Source organism: Colius striatus, chromosome W, assembly GCF_028858725.1.
Source record: "Colius striatus isolate bColStr4 chromosome W, bColStr4.1.hap1, whole genome shotgun sequence".
Classification (NCBI taxonomy): Eukaryota; Metazoa; Chordata; class Aves; order Coliiformes; family Coliidae; genus Colius; species Colius striatus.
In genome coordinates, this window is record NC_084789.1 from 25778898 (window position 1) to 25796432 (window position 17535).

At 43.3% G+C, this 17535-nt stretch overlaps 1 pseudogene; it reads left to right on the forward strand.

The window, feature by feature from the left end:
- Positions 1 to 6827: 6827 nt before the first annotated feature.
- LOC133628653 (3-hydroxy-3-methylglutaryl-coenzyme A reductase-like) overlaps positions 6828 to 17535 on the forward strand; it is a 32726-nt pseudogene continuing 22018 nt past the window's right edge.

Genomic DNA, 17535 nt, shown 5'->3' on the forward strand with positions numbered 1-17535 from the left:
TCGCTTGGTGCCCCCATTCACCCCCACCCTCGTTAAGTTGGCGGAGGCCCCAGCGAAATGGGAGTAAAAAGATAAGCAAGGTTGTTGTGGATTGAGACAAGGGCAGGGAGGGCTCACTGCCAATTATGGTTCTGGGCAAAACAGGCTCTAGTACTCGACTTAGAGAGGAAAGTAGGAAAGTTTATTCTACAAGAAACAGAACAGAATAAAAGCAAAAAGGGAGTAGGATGATGAGAAAATTACAACCAGCACTTTAAGATCTCCTTCCCCCATCCCTCCTTTCTTCCTGGGCCCAGCTCACTGCTCCCGATATCTCTGCCTCCTTCCCCCTCAACGGCTAGGGGGGCAGGGAGTGGGGGATGTGGTCAGTCTCTCACAGATAGGCTCTGCTACTTCTGTCTTCTCAGATGAGGACGACTCCTGGCATTCTTCCCCTGCTCCAACACGGGGTTCCTCCCCCGGAACACAGTCCTTAACAAACTTCTTTCGTGTGGGTTGTTCCCAACAGCTGCGGCTTCTGCCGATACAGGATCCCTCACATAGGACGCAGTTCTTGGTGAATATGTCTGACGTGGATTCTTCACCACGGTTGCAGTTTCTGCAGTTGCAGGGTCCCTCTCTCCAGACAAGGCCTCTTCTGGGCATAAGCTTAATGAGCTGCTTTGTCATGGGTTCCTCCCCACAGTTACAGCTGTGGATATTAGGTCCCTTCCTCGGGACACGGCCTCCTCCAGCCAAAATCACTGTCCCTGGCTTGGGGCCTTTAATGAAGTGAATCGCTGCCCTTGGTCTGGGGCCAGCTTTAGCAAAATGAGTGTCTGCCCCTGATGCGGGCTCATTTTCAAAATGAGTCTCTACCGCCGATGCGGGGTCTTTAAAGAAATGAAAATAAATCTCAGCTTCACCAGTTCTCTCCACAGAATGCAGGGGACTCTCTGCTCCAGCACACCTCCTCCTCTCTTTCATCACTGACCTTGGAGTCCGCATGGTTGTTTCTCTCACTGTTCCTACTCCTTGCACCACCACCAGCCAGAAGAAGAAGAAGGGGCAGAAGAAGGAAGAAGATGGAGGAAGAAGCCTCCCCTTCTCGCTTCTTCTTAAAAAGTGATTGTGGAGGTGTCTAATTGGCTCAGCCCCAGAAGTGGGTCTGGCTCAGAGCTGGGGAGAGTTGCGAGAAACTTCTTACAGGAGCCATCTTTACAGCCCCTTCCCCCTTACCAGAAAAGGCTATCATGTCAAACCATGACAAGTATCAATGGGCAGTTTTACCTCAGGGAATGAAGAACTCTCCAACTATCTGTCAAACATATGTTGCCTAGATGCTGGCACCACTATGCAAAAAATATCCTTCTGTCTTGTTTTACCATTATATGGATGATATACTAATTGCAGGAAAAGATCTGGATCAGCATCAAATACTGGAAGAAGGGAAGTGACAGTTGGGCAACTCCAGGTTAGTGATCGTGCCAGAGAAGGTACAAATGCATGCCTCCTGGAAATATTTAGGTAATATTATTACCAGTGCGCACATTTATCCTCAGAAGGTGGCAATTAAAACACAAATTGCTAATTTATCAGATGTTCAAAAACTAATAGGTGATATCCAATGGGTACGAACTATATATGGTATCACAAATGAGGATCTTGCATGACTAATGCCTTTGTGAAAAGGGTTGGTAGAGGCTGATATTGTGTGAAAACTGTCCTGGGAGCAGAAACAAGTGATAGAAAAAATAGGAGACAAAATAGTCAATAACTACAGTCACCGATATGATCCTGACTTGTCTATTAATGTTGCTGTGATAAGTCAAAATCGGCATGTAATGGCAGTCGTCATGCAATGGGATTCAGTAGTGAGAGACTCATTGAGGATCCTGGAGTAGATATTTTTTGCCATATAATTTGCAAAAAACAGTTACAACAAGACTAGAGGCAATTGCGAAAATAATAGTTAAGGCCAGAAAACGTCTGCTGGAAATAGCAGGGACTGAGGCAGACGTCATTTTCGTTCCTCTAACAGATGAATTCTTGAACAGAGCACTGCAACAATCTGATGAATTACAATGGGCCTTATTGTCATATTCAGGCACTATAAATAATCATTATCCAGCACATAAATAGTTTTCTGTTAAATTTCAAATGGAAGACCAGCCATTGAGCTCAACAGTACCTGTTAAAGGCCTAATTGTATTCACTGATGCAAGTAAGATCCAAGCCAAAGCAGGAGTGGTTTGGTGGGAGAATGGACAATGGCAAAATCTAACCGTTCACTCACCAGGCAGCTCATTTCAACTGTTAGAGCTAATATCTGAGGTTACAACTTTCGAGAAATGGCCAGCCATCCCATTAAATATCATCTTGGACTCCTTATATGCTGTTGATGCCATCTCTCGATTAGAGTGAGCATTATTGAAAGAAATCTCTAATCAGAATCTGTATAACTTTTTTGTATGTCTTTGACATCGGATAAATGAATGTCAAACTGCCTCTTATATTGGACGTTCAAAGCCATTTGGGCTTAAAAGATGGCCTATCAGTTAGCAATGAAATTGTTGATAAGAATGTTGCAACTCCTTTATTGACGCCTACAGGGCTGATGATTGACAAATTTTCTCAAGCCCGCAGGTCCCATGACTTTTTTCATCAAAGTGTGAAAATGCTGGCAAAGCATTTTGACCATACAATATCGGATGCTCAAGTTATCGTTTCCACATGCCCTGCATGCCAGAATCAAATTGATCTAAGAGTAGGAGTCAATTCCAGGGGTCTGACGCCATTTGGAGTATGGCAGTCTGTTGTCACAGTCTATGCTCCTTTTGTACGCTTTAAATGACTACATGTAACAATTGATACCTTTTCAGCAATGGTATGGGCCACAGTTTTAACGAGCGACAGTGCTCGAGATGTTATAAGACATTGGAGGAGTAGTTTTGCAGTCCTTGCCATTCCACAGGACATAAAAACCGAGAATGATTCTGGATATATAGCCAGTAGAACACATAAGTTTCTGAATTTGTGGTGTGTCAAACATACTACTGGGATCCCAGATAACTCTACTGGTCAAGCCATTATTGAACGTACTCATCAAACTCTAAAGGGGCTGATAGAAAAACAAAAAATGGGGGAAGAGGGGGTGAGCCTTTAGGATACACTAATGAAGGCCATTTAAGAATCATTGCAAACTGGAATCAACCACCGGCACTTACACATTTTGCCCAAATGAATGAGGATGTGGATTTTACTAATAAAACTGAAGTTTGACATAAGAACTCCACTACTGGAGAGTGGCAAGGACGTGCAGATCTGTTAACATGGGGAAGAGGTTACGCTTGTGTTGTTACAGATCAAGGTCCCCTGTGGATTCCAGCAAAATGGATCAAGCCATATCAACCTAAAGGACTGCATGACTGTAAGAACAATGGTAAAAAACAACCCTGAGGAAAAAAACAATTGATCCACCCTCAATCCATCACCCCATCAAAATGTAAAACCTGTCAACTGTGGCACCATGCATATTGTTGCAAATTCCTCCAGCAATCCATATCTTATTAAAGAGAATTGAAGGACTGTCAATGGAAACATGGAAACAAAAGCAGTGTATTTTCATAGATGAGGATGATATCTCCAACAGCATAATAAGTATGCTAAAAAAGTATGTGAAACTGTGGAGGAATGGTTGAGGGAGCATGGACATGGATCCTGGGGTATAATGCTAGGCCCGTTGGGGCAAGGCAGCCTGGGCTCTAGTTATATGGATTTGGTGCACAATCAAGACCAGAGTCAGAGACATGGTTAAAGCAGTTGCTGTCACGTAGACAGCAGGCCGCTTTCTATTCCCTCAGGGTTGGACTGTTCTTGGCTAAAGGTGGTAAACAACTTTGAGGAAAAACAAGATGTGAAAAAATGAGGGAGCTTGCTTGTGGAGGAGTGGTTAAGGGAGAATGGACATGGATCCCAGGGTATAATGTTAGGCCCGATGGGGCAAGGCAATCTGAATTCTAGTTATATGAATTTAATGCACAATCAAGACCAGAGTCAGAGCCATGGTTAAAGCAGTTGCTGTCACGTAGTCAGCGCAGACAGCAGGCCGCTTTCTGCTCCTTCAAGGTCGGGCTGTTTTCAGCTAACGAGCTAACAGCCCAAGGTGGAAAACAACTTCGGGGGAAAAAACAAGATGGGAAAATGTGAGGGAGCTTGCTTATCGCAGAAACCGCAAGTAGGATGAACATAAGAATGTAATCTATTAGCTGCTGTTGCTGAGCTAGCTTTGAAGCTGCTGGATATAAGTTAGAGCCTGCTCTCAATAAAGTGAAGATTTCTGCTATCACTCACATTGAGTAGGACTGATTTTTTCCCACCCAGCTGAGAATCGGACCCTGGGTTGATCGCCGCATGAAGTAGGCTTGGAGCTGGTTTTTCAGGCTTCGAGCCTGGGTGTTTCAGACTTAGAGTCTGGTTTCAGGCTTCGAGCCTGGGTTTCAGGCTTTGAGCCTGGGTTTTTCAGGCTTCGAGCCTGGTTTGCAGACTTCGAGTCTGGTTTTTCAGGCCAAGAGCCGAAAACTTCGCAGCACTTGCTTATCGCAGAAACCGCAAGTAGAATGAACATGAAAATATAACCTATCAGCTGCTGTTGCTGAGCTAGCTTGAAGCCTGCAATGTATATAAGTTAGAGCCTGCTTTTAATAAAGTGAAAATTTCTGCTATCACTCACATTGAGTAGGACTGGATTTCTTCCCACCCAGTTGAGAATCGGACCCTAGGCTGAGCCGCATGAAATAGGCCAAGAGCTGGTTTGTTAGGCCAAGAGCTGGAGTTCGCGGCATGAAACTGCAATTTAGAAGTGGAAAAACATCAGTTGAGGCACAGGAAATTCATCCTTTCTCTCCAGCATGAGTTCCTTCTGGCAACACATATTAGATTTTTTTTTTTTAATTTATAAAATGGACTTTTATCTTATTCAGCAATGTAGCTGTTATCTTTTGTTGTGAACTCATGGCCATGGGTAAAAATACTTATGTTTTCTTGATGTACCTTTGATTTTGAAATGTGTTGCTGAAGGCTGGCTGATCCAAAAAGAAAAAGGGGGAAATTGTGGTTACAAATGTGACTTGGACCAGCCAGATACTTCCTCAGTTTGAATAAAGATGGTAGGGTCAATTTAATACAGCTGTCAAGCTGCTTCTAATTATCAGAAACAGATTCTGCAGGTTAATCAGTTGAGCCCTGCGGGCTCATATGTGCAGAAGCAGCATATCAGGAAGTAGCTAGCAAACAAAGGGTGGCTTTGAGTTAACCTTGCTGGTTGTACTACATTGCCTGTGTGCGTATCTTTGTATGTACATTTCCTAGCTTTTCTACATCTTTGAATGAGCATCACTCACATTTATCGCAACACTGTAAAGATAGATAGATTCATTTTAAAAGAAACAGCTGCTTCAAAAAACCAGTTCCTGTAAGAGAAAGGTAACAAGAGTTACCTCACTGCCTGATCCAGTAATCTGTAGCAACAGTTTGAAACCCTTTTTATCAAGTAAAGCTAAAGTGATACAGGTATGGTGCAGAGGGTGAAAGCACACAGGGTCACAGCATCCCCTTACCTGGCTCCTCTCCCTGGTGGTGGCCATGCTGGAGCTGTGCTTCTACTGCCCTCCAAGGGGCTGTTGCTGCTGGCTGCCCGCAGTGAGGAGGCCCCGGGCTGTGGGGGATGTTGCCGGGCACCATGGGCAGCTCTGGGGTCCCTCGCAGTCGCCCGGGTCCTCTCAGAGCACCAAAACATCCAGAGGGAGGGAGGTGAAGGGAAAACAAACTTCGGTGAAGTTTCTGGTTTTCGAATATAATTGAGGAACTAACCCCCGGGCAAACGTTGGCTTCTCTCTGCAGCAGTAGAAACGCACCTCCGGGACCGACTGTCTGCTGCCTGGCACAGGAGAGGATGGAGTTGGGAGACCGCCGAGGCAAGACGGTGGGTGGTGAGCGTGTGGCATTATTACTTAAGTGGTTTAGAGATTAAAACTTATATTAAAACTTATATTAAAAATCAGCATTGTTCACCAATTAAGCGATCAGCTGATGGACTGAGCCTCTCTTCCTCCTCCCCTTGGGACACCTTGGCTGAGACTTAATTTAAGTACTTCTGTGGGAAACTTAGAAATCTCTATAGAGAATGACTCTAACTTTTTATAGCCAGGCTGTACTTTGTAACTTTGCACGCTGTATTGTTTATTTTTTTTTTTTTTTGCACGTGCTTTCTTTTGCAGACAGTCACTATCACCAGCAATCCATAAGAACCTGTATATCTGTTGCATGAGTAAAACTGCACTAAGTAGCCAGTCGTCACAGTTTCTCACTGAATGCGACCAGACCGTGGAGTGTGTCCGTGCTAGTTCATGAGCACGACTGGACTGAAGTTGCAGTCCACTATCAGTGAATCCAGAGTCGTGATAGTTCACAGGAGGTGAACGCGCCTGGACTGGTCGTGGCAAATTGGGCATCACTCAGAATTTAAACGTAGCCGCACCTAACCTCCCACCTCGGTGAGGAGAGTTAGAACGCAAGGGGGTTTATTTTCTGCCAAACCACTCTGTCCCCTTTTAATGCGACAGGGCGGGGTCCAGGGCTGCCGGCAGCGGCCCCCGCCCCCGATGGAGGCAGGACGGAGGTGCGGGGCATCGTGGGCGGCCGCAGCCCTGGCCCAGTGAAACGGCTGACGCGGGAGCTTTGCTCGCGCCCGGTCCCGGCTCCGTATAAATGGGCAGCGGCAGCGCTTCCCTCAGACGGAGCTGAAGTCGGCCCAGAGTGGAGAGCGGCTCAGCAGCGTCACCGGCACGATGGACGGTGCGCGGCGGCTAAGAGTTCTGCCACTGCTGGCGGCGCAGGGCGGCGCGGCCCCGAGGCCCCGATGCAGCCCGACGTCCCGCCCCGTGCTCACCAAGATCTACTCCGCGGCAGCCACTGGGCTGTGGGTAAGTCTCTGACCCGGCCGCCACTGCCCGGCCCACCCTGCTCTCCCGCCACCCGATCCTCGTCCGCTGACGGTGTTCCCGCCGCTTGCTCTCCGTGCTCACGGAGACAGCGGCACGCCACCACCGCGGCTCGGCCGGGAGGACAGAGTCGCAACAGTCCGACGTCCCACTGTGCGCCCGCCCCGGTACTCGGGACGGGGTAAAGGGCCGCATCCAGCGCACCGGCACCAGAGGAGCGGCCACTGCCGCGCCAGACAGCCACCGGTCCCCGGCCCAGCCCCGCTCTGCGCCCCGAGCAGCGCCCACCCCGCTCCGCTCGGCTCCCACCCGATGGGCGCTCTCCGGGGCTGGTACCAGGCAGGGGGCAACACGCTCCTATGTGAGCTGTAGCTCCGTGTACCAGAGCCGCCGGCGGCATCCGGCCCCTGAGCATCGGGCGCATCCTGGGAAGCTTTTGGCCTCTGGCATCCCGGACACGTGCAGGACAGAAGGTGCAGGGTCACACAGCTTTCCTTGCTACCTTTGACGTTTATTTGCCGATTACGTTCCCTGCTGCTACCTTTCTTGAGAGATGCAGGAACCCGGAGCCAAGCCCAGAGGCAGCTGGCCTGCACCCATGGGCTCCCCAGCACCCTGAGGTGCAGCCAGCACCCTGGGGAGCCCCTGGTCCCAGCCAGAACCCTGGAGCACTCAGCCTGGAGGAGGCTCCCCCGGTGCTGCCTCTCCCTCACTCCTTCCCATAACCTCTTTTGTAGCCTAAAACCAACTAGGATGTCATTGTGATGACAGTAAAGTATGGTACACCAAAAATGCATTCAGTTGAGGTCCTAGAAAGGCACTGGCACATAGGCTTGCACTGGAGTTCCCACAAGGAACAATGAAAAGTCTAAAAACTACCATTTCTTTGTCCACTTGTAAATCTTACAAGGTGCTCTCCCTACCTCCAGGAAAATGCTTGGTTATCTCTGTCCCCTTCTCAGCAACACTTTATCTGACCATGGAGCATAAGAAACAGAGGAAATTAATTGTATATGACACTGACAAAATCTCCAGTTCCAGTTGTGTGTCAACTTTGACATCATCTAACCCCTTCCCTTCTTTCCATATTATCAGTCAGTAACAACTTCCAGCTGATGTTTCAGCAATCTAATACTTATTTCAGTGAATTTCATGCTATTGTTATAGGTCATTTAATGGGGAAAAAGAGCACTGTAGACTTTCCCGATGTTTATGAAGAAGAAAACAAGACACCATGAAAATATCAAGCAGCTGGAAGACTATCTGCAGTGGGAAGAAATCTCAAAATACTTGCTACACCTACTGGAAGGGAATGAAAATGAAAGTACTCGTTTTTTAAAAGGAGGGCTTCCCTGGTACACCAGGAACAGCTGGGAGACAGGTGACAATAGCAGTTGGAAAGATGTAAGTAAGATAGAACATATAAAAACATCCCATATATTCAAATTTTGTTTCACAGTGACAGCTTTCTCTGACTTGTGGATTAACCAGAAAAGTGGCGACAATGCTTCTCATGCACTAGTCATTCAGTAAAGACTCTACTCTTAATTACAGATTATCACTCACAAATTGTAATTTTTTTAGGAATTAATTTGCTGCTGGGCAAAAACTCAGCAAGCATTAAGCAGATTTTAGTGTCTGGATTCCCTGCAAGCCCAGGGAGGATGTGGAGTCTCCTTCTCTGGAGGTTTCCAAACCCTCCTGGACATGTTCCTGTGTGACCTGATCTAGGTGGACCTGCTTTAGCAGGAGGGGTTAGACTAGATAATCTCTAAAGGTTCCTTCCAACCCCTACCATTCTACGATTCTAGGAAGAAGTCAGAGGTGCTGTGTATAAAGCCGCCTCACAGGGACTATATCCTTTTCCTGCCATTCTGGCTGTCATTACCTTATCTGGCTGGTGGGGTACTGCCCGTCAGGCAGATTTTCTTCTTTTCCCAACTTTGTCTTTGTCTCCTGCAAGTCTTTTCTCCCCACTGATGGTGATGGCCACTACTGCAGTCATTTGTGGTCTTACTACAGTCTGTGGCTACTGATGAGCTCTAATGTATGTCTAGGACCCACTTCTTCCCTCAGGTTAATATACTTAGTAGCACAGTTTCACAAGGTAACAAGACTTTGGGACAGATTCACTCCCATTCTTTTGGAAAATCCTATAAAATACACTTAGAAGGGTATCAGCGAAGTTTTACAGAAGGGAATCGGGGTCTAAATTACATTATGTAAATTGCAGAACTTGCTTGAAAGTTCCTTTCTTCATTAATGCATTAGGTACAGTAATGGTGACATAGATGCAAAATTATTTTGAGTGGCATTGAAATAGAATAAAAAGATTAATGCACCTCATTAAAGACATTAATGGCAAGACTTTTTTCTACCCATATTCTATTATAATATGATGTAATTAATATTCCTGGTCTAACTTCAACCTAATCTCCCTCCTAAAATCCTGGTTCAGTGAACTCTGTGAATATTCCATGTTTTACTTTAATGGGGAATTTTTTACCCATACTTAATTAAGCCATGATTTTAAGTTTCTTATACCACTAATATGGATGCTGTCCATAGGTTTCTTTCTGGCTATGGCTTTATGGTAGTGATGCTTATGATAACAGTGATTAATATTATCTAAAAAGTAAACTATCTCCTCTTCAGTTCTGCAGTGTATAGCTTTGTAATCAAATTAGATAAACAAATTCTATTATGCTATGTAAAGAAGGAAATATTTTGATTTCTAAAAGTATCTGTTAATCAGTCTGTGGTGGTTTAGCCCTAGCTGAACAATAACCAAACCACCCAGTTACTTACTCCTCCCCCCCTCAGCAGGATGGAGAGGAGAATCAAGAGAGAGTTCTAGAAGTTTCTGGGTTGAGATAAGGACAATTTAATAGAACACCACAAAGAGTAGGCAGTTACAATGATGGCCAAGAGGAGACAGAAAAACTAGCAATGCCAGTGTAACTGCTCACTGCTAAAACCAACAGCACAAGCACACTTCCCACACTAACCCCAATACAACCACTGCCTGGTTGCTGTCCTTATATCCTGAGCATGATGTCACATGGGATTGAATAGCCTGGCCATGTCACCTGGCGGTGGCTGGGGAGAGTTAACTCTATCCTGGCAAAACCCAGGACACAATCGTACTTTCAAAGGCTAAAAGCTGCCTCCAGTAAGTTGAGTCATATCTATGTGTGTACTCTAAATTCTTTTTTTGTAGTCAGACATTGAGCACATATGTGAAATAATGAGATTATTGCCTTAAATATGCAAATTTCTACAATGATTAATATAAAAAAAACCCCTTGTCTTTCACATGATTAAGATAATGACAACTTGCACTGTAGGCACAAATGTGGCTTGGACCAGCCAGCTTGAATAAAGATGGTATGGACAAGTTAAAGCAGCTGGTAAGCTACTTCCAATTATCAGAAACAGGTGCTGCAAGTTAATCAATTGGGCCCTGGGTGATCACATGGGCAGAAGCAGCATATAAGGAAGTAGCTAGCAAGGGAAGGGTGACTTTGAGTCAACTCTGTTGGTTGTCCTATGTTGCCTGTGTATGTTTCTGCACATGCATTACCTAGCTTCTCTACATCTTTGAATCAATATTGCTTGCACTGCTACAACATTTGGTGACCCTGACGTGATCAGCTGAATTTGTTGGATTAAGAACCCTCGGCAGAAGATCGCCTCGATTCCTGTCTGAAAAGGCAAGTGACCCGATTAAATTGGTATAATAGGAAAGATGATGAGCGAAGAGGAAAACCCTATTGACACTCTCCAGCATATCCTTGCTGAGAAAGGATTCAATTATGATGAGGACAGGAAGTAGGTTTCTTTGTCTCCCAACAAGAAAAATATTAAATGGGACATTGTAGAAATCTAGGAGACACATTGAATAACGCTATTGGCCTATGTAAAATAGTATCATCCATTCTACAGCAGCTAGAAGCTGAGTGTGCTACAGCTGCTGCTGTGAAAGCAGAAAATGCTATACCATCTGCGTTCCCAGTAGATGCTAAAAGGTTCTTTGGAGGTGGCAACTTTATAGTGCCATCGGCTCCATCTCTAGAAGAAAATACTAAGAGACTCTTTGGAGGGGATAATGCCATAATACCCTCGGCTCCACCTCTAGAGGAGGAGAGTATAGATGTGAGAAAATGCTGTGGCAGCAGCATTGAAACCATTAGTTCAACAGCACAAAGGAAATCGGAGGCCAAAATGCTTCACTTGTGGAAAAATGGGACATGTGAAAAATCAATGTCGGTCCAGACCATTGGTATGGACAAACAGCTCCATCAGACTATTGGGGTTCAACGGCAGATATAATGGCAATTGTTACAGATGTGGCAAGTTTGGACACAGAGCCACTGAGTGCGTTCTCAAGTGGCTAGACATATAAGACCTAAGGGAAACGAGCTAATGAGTGCAAAAGGTGAGCGCAATGACGCAAAAACGCCCTTCAATAAAAATGGCTGCCTGGATGGCCTCAGATCAGCCACTGCGCGAAGCGCAGGAGTGGATGTAGAAACAGCAGTAGATGTAACCATCCACAATATGGATGTAACAGTTATCTCATCCAATGCTAATGGACTCCTTGGCTATGGTTTAAGTGCTCTGCTTTTAGGATGGTCATCGGCCTCTCAGCAGGGTGTTTTTGTGCTCCCTGGTGTTATTGATGCTGATTATGAAGGAAACATTGGAATAATGGTTAAAGTTTGGCAGCCACCAGTTTATATACCTAAAGGAACTAAAATAGCTCAATTAGTTCCTTTCAGGGGTAAAGTTCCATTTGCAGGTAGTTGTGAGCATTGAGATGATGGTTTTGGATCCCCTGGAGTACCTGAGGTAAGACTGGCAATGCCACTTTGGCAGGGAAAGCCCACTCAGACAGTTGTATTGCAACATCCAAATGGTGAACACATGGTTGGGTACAACACATTACTGGATACAGGAGCAGATGTTACCATTGTTCCATTATCCTATTGGCCAAAAAGCTGGCCTTTAGAGAATTGAGAGACCCCTGTTGTTGGAGTAGGAGGAATACAGATGACAAAAATTAGCAGAGACCTGATTTAGGTATGGATACAGGACAAAGAGAATAGATGTGTGCAAATTAAATCCTATGTAATGAACACTTCAGTTTGGCTTTTAGGTAGAGATGCCTTAAGCCAAATGGGCTTTCGTTTGTCAAATGAAAATTTTTAATGGCGGCCATTGGTGGATGACCAATCCTGAAGTTATCCTGGCTTACAGATAAACCAGTTTGGTTTGATCAGTGGCCGCTAAGCAAAGAAAAGCTCGCCCAGATTCATGAATTAGTAAATGAATAATTAGAAAAAGGTACAAATGCATGCCTCTTGGAAATATTTAGTTAATATTATCACTGATGCGAGCATTTATCCTCAGAAGGTGGCAATTAAAACACAAATTGCAAATTTAACAGATGTTCAAAAGCTAATAGGTGATATCCAATGGGTATGAACCACATGTGGTATCATGAATGAGGATCTTGTGCCACTAATGCCTTTGTTAAAAGGCTACATAGAGGCTGACAGTGCACAAAAACCGGCCCGGCAGCAAATGCAAGCAATAGAAAAGATAGGAAACAAGATAGTCAATAACTACAGTCATCAATATGATGCTGGCTTTTCAATTAACATTTCTGTGATAAGTAAACCAGCATGTAATGGCAGTCTCAATGCAATGGGATTCAGTAACGAAAGACCCATTGAGGATCTTGGAGTGGATTTTTTTGCCATATAATTTGCAAAAAACAATTATCATGAGGCTAGAGGCAATTGCAAAAATAATAGTTAAGGCCAGGAAATGTCTGCTGGAAATAGCAGGGATTGAGGCAGACGTCATTTTCATTCCTCTAACAGATGATTTCTTGAACTGGGCACTTGAACAATCTGATGAATTACAGTGGGCCTTATTGTCATATTCAGGGAATATATAAATAATCATTATCTGGCCCATAAATTGTTTTCTCTTAAGTTTCAAATGGAAGACTGGCCGTTGAGATCAGCAGTACCTGTTAAAGGCCTGTTCACTCCCCAGGCAACTCAGTTCAATTGCTGGAGCTGATGGCTGTAGTTAAAACTTTCGAGAAATGGCCAGTCGTCCCATTAAACATCATCTCTGATTCCCTCTATGTGGTCGATACCGTCACTCGATTAGAGAGAGCGTTGTTGAAAGAAATCTCTAATCAGAATCTGTGTAACTTATTTGCACGACTCTGGCATCAGATAAATGAATGTCAAACTGCTTATTATATTGGACATATTTAAAGCCATTCGGGCTTAAAAGATGGCCTATCAGTTGACAATGATAGTAACAGCTCCGTTATTGATTCAATTGACAAATTTTCTCAAGCCCGAAGGTTGCATGATTTTTTTCACCAAAGTGTCAAAATGCTGACAAAGCAGTTTGACCTGACCATATTGGATGCTCAGGGTATTGTTTCCACATGTCCTGCATGCCAGAATCAAATCGGCCTAGGAGTAGGAGTCAATCCCAGGGGTCTGGCACCATTAGGAATATGGCAATCTGATATCACTGTCTGTGCTCCCTTTGGACGATTTAAATGTATACATGTCACTTGATACATATTCGGCCATGGTTTGGGCCACAGTCTTAACAAGCAACAGTGCTCAAGACATTATAAGACATTGGAGGAGTTGTTTTGCAGTCCTTGTTGTTCCACGAAAGAGAAAAACTGATAATAGTTTGGCGTATATAGCCAGTAGAACACGTAAGTTTCTGAACTTATGGGGTGTTAAATACACTACTGGAATCCCAGGCAATAATAGCGGTCAAGCCATTATCGAACGTACTCATCAAATCTTAAAAAGACTGCTAGAAAAGCTAAAAAACGGGGGAAGAGGGCGTGAGCCCTCAAGATAGACTTATAGAAGCCCTTTATACAATGAAATATCTGAGAATTGTGGCAAACCGGAATGAACCACTGGCATTAACACACTTTGCCCAAATGAGTCGGGATTTGGATTTTACTGACAAACCTAAAGTTTGGTGTAAGAATTCCACTACTGGAGAGTGGCAAGGACCTGCAGATCTGTTAACGTGGGGAAGAGGCTATGCTTGTGTCATTACAGATCAAGGTCCCCGGTGGATTCCGGCAAAATGGATCAAGCCACATCAACCGAAAGCACTTAATGACTGTAAGACCAATGGAAAAAGCAATCTTGAGGAAAGATCCCAGTGATCCACCCTCAATCCATCACCCTATTAAAATGTAAACCTTGTCAACTGTGGCACCACATATGCTGCTGTAAATTCCTCCAGCAATCTGTATCGCATTAAAAGAATTGATGAATTTAACAAGACGGCCAATGGAAACTTGAAAGCAAAAATGGTGTGTTTTCTACAGATGAAGAGATATTTCCAACTTACAGATAATGCTCACAGATAACCATGCTTGATGAGCAAAAGCAGACATACAGAAGGGAAAGGCCCGAGAAAGTTAGAAAGACATGATTCACTGTAAACTAACAACATAAGAAACCTCAGCTCACTGGAATTCGAACCGCTTGTTAGTAAAGGCCTTGAAGACCCTGAAAGCTGATAACTAAGAAGCTGGTGTGCAGACAACTGCAGTTAAGAAGGACTTGGAATGTGGAAAACAGAATTGTTTGCATCCTGCTCCGTGGCATGGGAATCTACCAGAGACACTGAACAAGTGTAAGCTCAAAGAGGACTTATTACAATACGGAGCAGGGATAGATCATGAATATGTAATAGGCGCTTATGCATACCCCTAACTGTACCCTATAAGTAGCCCTTTGTTAGGCAATCGGGTGTGCGAGTTGGGCAAAATTATCTCCCTCGCACCTGCTTTATAACCCTTAACTGTGTTATAAAGTTTACTCTGCACGTCATGCTAAAGAAGTCTAAGAGAAGTCCAAAAATACATTCAGGAAACAGAAATATCCGTGGAAGTACAGAGAATTCATCCCTTCTTGCCAGTATGCGTCCCTCCTAGCAACATATATCAGATTGTTTAGTTTGATTTTACGGATTTTTGTATTGTTCAATGATGTAGCTGTTACTCACCTTTTGTTGTAAACTCATGGCCATGGGTAAAAATATTTATGTTTTCTTCATGTATCTTTAATTTTGGAATGTGTTGCTGAAGGCTGGCTGGTCCAAAAAGAAAAAGGGGGGAATTTTAGGCACAAATGTGATTTGGACCAGCCAGCTTGAATAAAGATGGTAGGGACAAGTTAATGCAGCTGGCAAGCTACTTCCAATTATCAGAAACAGGTGCTGCAAGTTAATTAATTTGGCCCTGGGTGATCACATGGGTGGAAGCAGCATATAAGGAATTAGCTAGCAAAGGAAGGGTAGCTTTGTGTCAACTCTGTTGGTTGTACTATGTTTCCTGTGTATGTTTCTGCACGTGCATTAGCTGGATTCTCTACATCTTTGAATGAATATAGCTTGCACTGCTACAACACTCATCCACCAAGGCAAAATCCTCTGATGTCCAGGCTGTCCTACTATCCTTGCTGGACTGAGCTTCCTGAGTGCTGGCCTTGACTGTAAAGACTGAAGCAAAGGCGGCATTCAGTAGTTCAGCCTTCTCCACATCCTCTGTCACCAGGACACCCTCTGCGTTCAGCAGCAGGCCCACATTCTCCCTAATCTTTCTATTGCTGCTGATGTACCTGAAAATCCCGTCTTGTTTTCCTTTACTTTCCTGACTAAATTTAATTCTAAAAGGGTTTAGATTTTCCTTTTCTCATTGCACAAAAACAACTTATATAGTTAACGTTAATCACAGATTCTTATAACTATATCCTAGAGTTCAGAACATGCTTAAATTGTAGTCTGACATCTTATAGCTTAGTGTTTACATGTACAAATCTAGCACTGTGGAGATTTCCATAGAGGATTGAGGATTCTATACACTGTGACTTCCAGGTGCCTCAAAAGTACTAATCGGACTTCTGGAAAGACAGTCTTTCCAGTATTAGTTCTTTTGCTTGGACATCATGAAAGAAGCTGTCATTCAATGGAGAAAATTAGACAGGGCAAATCTATCTGCTTAGTGTTATGAAGATACCAGAATCAACAGGACAAGGGGTAATGGGATGAAACTGGAACACAAAAAGTTCCATTTAAACATAAGAAAAACTAGTTCACTATGAGGGTGATGGAGCACTGGAACAGGCTGCCCAGGGAGGTTGTGGAGTCTTCTTCCTTGGAGGTCTTCAAGACCCGCCTGGACGTGTTCCTATGCGACCTGATCTAGGTGGACCTGTTTCTGCAGGGAGGTTGGACTAAATGATCTCTGAAGGTTCCTTCCAACCCCTACCATTCTATGATTCCTACCAATGCCAATCTCAATTATATGAGCATCAATAACACCAATATATTTTTATTTATCTTTCCATGATGAAACTGTTCCAAAGTGATATTATGGTTTTTCCTCAGCATCATAGAAGATACCTTTTAATTAGGAAAACTAAAAGAAGACATAGCCAGAGGAATATCTTAGTGACAAAGATTTTGAAACAAAGCAAGAAAATAGAAATGGCATAGCAATATCCTATGAAAATACTAATACTTTTGAATACCACACTATTTAAGGAAAATCAGAATTAGTACTTACTACATGATTATCAGTCCTAAAATTAGTAATACAACTCCTAAATTCTGATAGTTGAAATTATTATCTAGGCAATTAAGAAATTGATATTAGATCTAAAAAGATTCCAAAATCTTTCTTCAGATATTACTTCTCACATTTCTAAGCAAAACCAAGAAGTGTTCACAAAAATCAATTAGGGAAAAATACATTCATTTATTATTAAAATAACTCTCCATAATATCTGTTATTAAACAGTCTTTTATAATTAACTGCTGCTATGAAATACAGGATGCCTCTGCTGATCTTGGTGTTAACTGAGTAGCAGTAACTCATAATCTAAAAGAGTTCTTTAAAGCCTTCATGTTTATTTAATCTGCCTGAAGTGCATTGGGGTTTTTTTGCTATGCAATTGGCATTTCTAGAAAACATTGATGAAGATTCATGCACTGATTCTGTATTAGAATGCTGTATAAAATAACCAAAAAACCCCCCAAAAACCCCAATGCATATTATAAGGTCATATTCCTAATTACCTTTAAAATATTTTTATAGCTACACTGAGTTATAGTTTGAAATTAGCAAGACAACTTTAAATATAAAGCTGAAGTTTATCATTAATATAATTTTTTAAATTTCAAAATCGTAGTTCAAAAGGGATGCTTGATAAATCCTATCCATTTCCTGCTTGCCTTTGTTTTAAATCAAAAATTTCCAGGAGAATATTACATAAAACAATCCATTCTGGGAATCAAAACAAAATATAAGCAATAAAAATCCCAACTGCAACCCCTTCAAAACTTTAGAGTGCAAAAAGCAAACTAGAGTGGTTGTACACAATGCTTTAGAGCATTAATCTGCCATTTAACTATATGACTATTCGGCTTAAATGCCTAACATTTGTCATACAGCTCTCACTAACCTCAGAGCAATCCTCTA